We start from the raw sequence: 4,731 nt of genomic DNA on the forward strand, positions 1-4,731 counted from the left end.
GGCACCTTGGGGGTGTTGAAAAAAAAAAAAGAGGGGGGGCGGGCGGGGGGGCGCGGGGGAGGGGGCGCCGCTTGGGAAGCGCGGCGGCGCTCCCGCCTGAGGGTTCGGATCCCACATACAGACCGGTTCCCGCTCACTGGCTGAGCAAGGCGCGGGAGCAACGCCGAGGGTTGCGATCCCGTTGCCGGTCCCGGTCCGGTATGGGGGCGACACTGAGGGTTGTGATCCGTTGCCGGACACGGAAAAAGACAAAAAAAAAAAAAAAAAGAATTCTGAGCCAGAACCTTGCTTAATTGATAAATGGTAGAGGATCTCTATGGAGCTGTACAAAACTATACAACACTCTATAATTCTAACTTGTATTTTTTCCATGTAATGTCTGGATTCTGATGTAGAATTCGCTAATAGTAATATTACAAAAAATAAGTGTGTGCAATTACAATAATATTAACAATATAAATCATATTACTGTTAGATATATAGATCAGAGTTGATATATCTTATACAATCTGTATATCTAAGATTTATCAATATACTTATGTTGATAACACATTTCTTACTCATATGCATTACCATCATCTAAAACTGAATGTTTTTAATGCCAGTAGAAGGGAATGGTATTATTTTAAGCCAGAGGCATCTTGCTCTGTCTTTCTATACTCATCTTCATAGAAAACTACTCTCACTTCTCTTGAGCTCCAGCATAAAGGGCTTGGCAGAGCAGAGCCTAGAAAAGTGATCTGGCATGGGGCTGTGCCTGGCAGGTATTGTCATGACAGCCAGGGTGTCACAATGGGTCATCACCTGAGTTGGCACTGAGAACCATTCCAGGGGCTGCACGGCTTCCTTCCAGAAGTGTTGTTTCCTCCTGCGTGTTACTCCTGCGATTCAGAGAAGCCACAATGTGGCTCATCCATATGGGCTTTCCATGGAAAACCAAAAGCAAAGATGGACCCAGGATGGAATTAATCAAGCTTTTCCATTAGAATCTACCCTTTATTAAAACAGACATCCTAATAAACACTAATAATCCATGAATTCTTGTAAAATAAACTGATTTTTTTTTTTTGTCTTTTTTTTATGACTGGTAAGGGGATCACAACCCTTGGTGTGGTGTCGCCCACACCGCACTCAGCCAGTGAGGGCACCGGCCATCCCCACATAGGATCCGAACCCGCGGCAGGAGCGCCACTGCACTCCCAGTGCCGCATTATCCCGAGTGCGCCACAGGGTCGGCCCTAAACTGATATTTTTAAAGAAATGATAAGACTTGTAAAGGGATTTAGAAATAACGTATGCCCACACTGTATTTAATTTTACATCAACATTGATTCTAAGACCATCAATTACAAAGAGAGGTAGAGCAAAAGAGAAAAACTCTAAATTACACGTAGAAATTGATTAAAGGCAAAATTGATCTAAGGCAATATTGATTAAGGCCAATCAGTTCATAAAACACTAAAATTTAAAACAACAACAACAAAAAGCCCACTATGCCTTAGAATTGAGTACTAAGTAGGCTTTAATTGTGTAGGCTTAAGTTTTGTCTGGTTTTCTTTACCAGGACTCAGTAGAAAGCTCACCCTGAATCATTTTGGTAGGGTCAAAATCTTTCAGCAACTCTTTGTTCCTTTGACTTCAGTACTATGGGGCTTTACAGCAGTTCTGGGATAAAAGCCTGTGACTCTCAACTTTGAGTGAGACGGTGTGACTTGAGCCACATTGCATTTGACACTTGAGAGGCTGTAATTATTGTTCCCTCATTTAAAAAATTAATAGCTAATATTTACACTTACTACTTGCCCAGCACACACTTCCTCTTATTTAATCCTCACAATGAACCAATGAGTTACGTTCAATTATCTTTTCATTTTACAACTGAATAAATGAGGCTCAGAGAGGTTAATTAAATTGCCCAGATACGTTTTACAAGGACGCAAGTAAAGACAAATAAACAAAAAACGGTGCTTTGTTTTCCAAGCTATCTTGGCAAACTCAGTTATGTTCTTGTGTACCCTGGACTGTCTGTCCAATATTGCCAGTTTCTGCAGATATTAAATTGCCCAGATACGTTTTACAAGGACGCAAGTAAAGACAAATAAACAAAAAACGGTGTTTTGTTTTCCAAGCTATCTTGGCAAACTCAGTTATGTTCTTGTGTACCCTGGACTGTCTGTCCAATATTGCCAGTTTCTGCAGACGAACAAGGCTCATTTCACTTTTCTAAACCAGGAAACGTCTACCTTTTCTTAGCTCTAAATACTCTAAAAGTAATGTTAATTAAAATATTAATTCAGAAGTTCCAGTTTCCATAATAATAGTGGGTCATATTTCATAGTTGAACTTAGAATGTTCTCTGGACAATTGACTCTCCTCCAGTATAAAGGATCCTCAGCCATTTAAAACACTGATTTCTACACAGTTGGTCTTATTTTCCCAGGAGATGATACATGCATGAAGGGCTTTGGATCAAGCCTAACTTCCAAGAAAATGGTAAGACGTATTTGATTTAGATTTTTCTCCTCAACTCACAGGTTAGTTGACAATGAGGAAGAAAACAGTTAAATCAATTATAGTTAAATCAACCAAATTACCATCATCATATCAAGGGAATTAAGTGATGGCATGAGCTTGTGTGGATAAAAGAAAGGATGTATTGTGACTAAATTCTTGTTGCAGACATTGACCAGCCACAGCATTGATTGAGAGGAGGCCGTAGCTCATGCATCCCATTGACCCACACAAATTCAGAAGGGTCTGGTTCTCACCGAAATGTAAGTCAGAACCAGCCCCCAAGAGTCAGCACTAAACTTGGCTTCTCACCTGAGGATAAGAACATTATATTAATGCAAGCTAATGAAACAATTTATGACAACAGAAACAACTGTTAACTAGATATTTACATAGAGATCTCAGGATTTCAGCAATATGATTATGTCAGAATAATCTGTGGCAATATGATTATGTCAGAATAATTTCCCCCAGCAATCATGGTGCACTTTTCGTTTGCTTGCTGCTTATGTACCTAATTCAACTTTTATTTTCCTTAGAAAATCACTGGAAACCCAATTTCCTCCAAAAAGCAAATCCCAGAGATTAAAATTTTGTAACAAAATTTATTTTTAAATATAGGGGATTGACATTATTATCTACATTTTGAGCTGAGGCAAAAACTGTCAAGAAATGGGATTAAGTATTGTTATTTAAGATAAAGCAACTCAGAACCATAGAACACATCTCATTCACGGACTTTGGAACACAAATAAAGCAGAACATATGGACACTCATTTTTTTCCCCTTTCTTCTGTTTTCTTTTCTTTTCTTTCTTTCTTTTTTTTTTTTACAGTATGCAACTAACCAAACAGTCCTATAAATAGAGAAAAGTGTAACCATTATAGGAAATATAATAGAGATGACTATAGGAACAAGAGGGGACAGGTGCTGATGGGAGCACACTGGCCATGCTGTGTCTTCCATGAACTATTCATTAAAGGTCTGGGGTCCCAAATACACATCGAACAGTCATAGTCATATAGTTCAGAGGGAGTGAAGAGACATCCTAGAGAAATAATCGTCCCCAAGAAATTGTCAACACCTAAGTATAAATTAAATATAATCCTGACTAAGTGCTCCCTGTCATTAATCATTGCACAACGCCACTCTCATGACCTCCGGGCTGCATTAAACTCCAGGAAACATTCCTGGCTCTGTTCTAAAGGCCTTGTGTCCAGGCCAGGAGACTGTGGGAAACAATCAGTTTCTGCCCAGAGGACAGGGGCAGGTCTGGTATTCACCCTCTTGGCCCCGTCAAGCCCCAGGAAGTGAGACATTTACATGAGTTCTGGGTTTCAGGATGCCTAAGTCACAGGACCAGTTTGTCATGCTGTTTCAATGCTATCAGCTAACAAAGAATCTGCAAACACTTCAGAGATCATTCCCAGTGCACATGAGACCCAGGCATGCTGCTTGAAGGACTAGAGTCTGAAGAATCCCACAAAAATATGCAGAAGCCACAATATTGGTTGCTTCTGGAATAGTATGCCACTAACAGCTTAGTTTACAAGGAGTGTTTGCACATCATTATCAGGGACCTTTAAGGATCTATAATTACACAATGTAGAGAAGCCACAATATTGGTTGCTTCTGGAATAGTATGCCACTAACAGCTTAGTTTACAAGGAGTTTGCACATCATTATCAGGGACCTTTAAGGATCTATAATTACACATTGTAGCAAGATCATAAAATTTATGTCAGGGACAAAATGGTGCTAAAGTCTCAGCCCAAGAGTTCTTCATCTCAGTGCACACTGAGTGATTTCAAGTTCTTTTCTTTGTCACCTGCTGAAGGAAACAGTAATTTTTAAAAAACTCAAGGTCATTCCCCAATCAGAACTGTTGTCCTAGGTTCCTATCTGTCCATGCTTCTGGCACATGACATTGTTCACCAATACAAAACTGAATCAGCCAAGACTTGAACTAAAGACCTGAATTTTGATTCTCATTTAAACCTCAGATTTTGACCCTCACTCCACTTGGCTCCTGGCTATGTTGTCCTGGCCCCCAACACATGATATCTTTGTGTGCTCTGCTCTCTTCGCCTTGACTTGATGTTTGGCCAGTGCCCCACCTGGTAGTGACCTAGGGCAGATTTTCACTGGGTTCACTCTATAGCTGGTATAGAAGGAGGCTCAAGTTCATTGCACAAACTTGATATTGCTTAGTCCAGGTTT

Source organism: Galeopterus variegatus, unplaced genomic scaffold, assembly GCF_000696425.1.
Source record: "Galeopterus variegatus unplaced genomic scaffold, G_variegatus-3.0.2 Scaffold3700, whole genome shotgun sequence".
Lineage (NCBI taxonomy): Eukaryota > Metazoa > Chordata > Mammalia > Dermoptera > Cynocephalidae > Galeopterus > Galeopterus variegatus.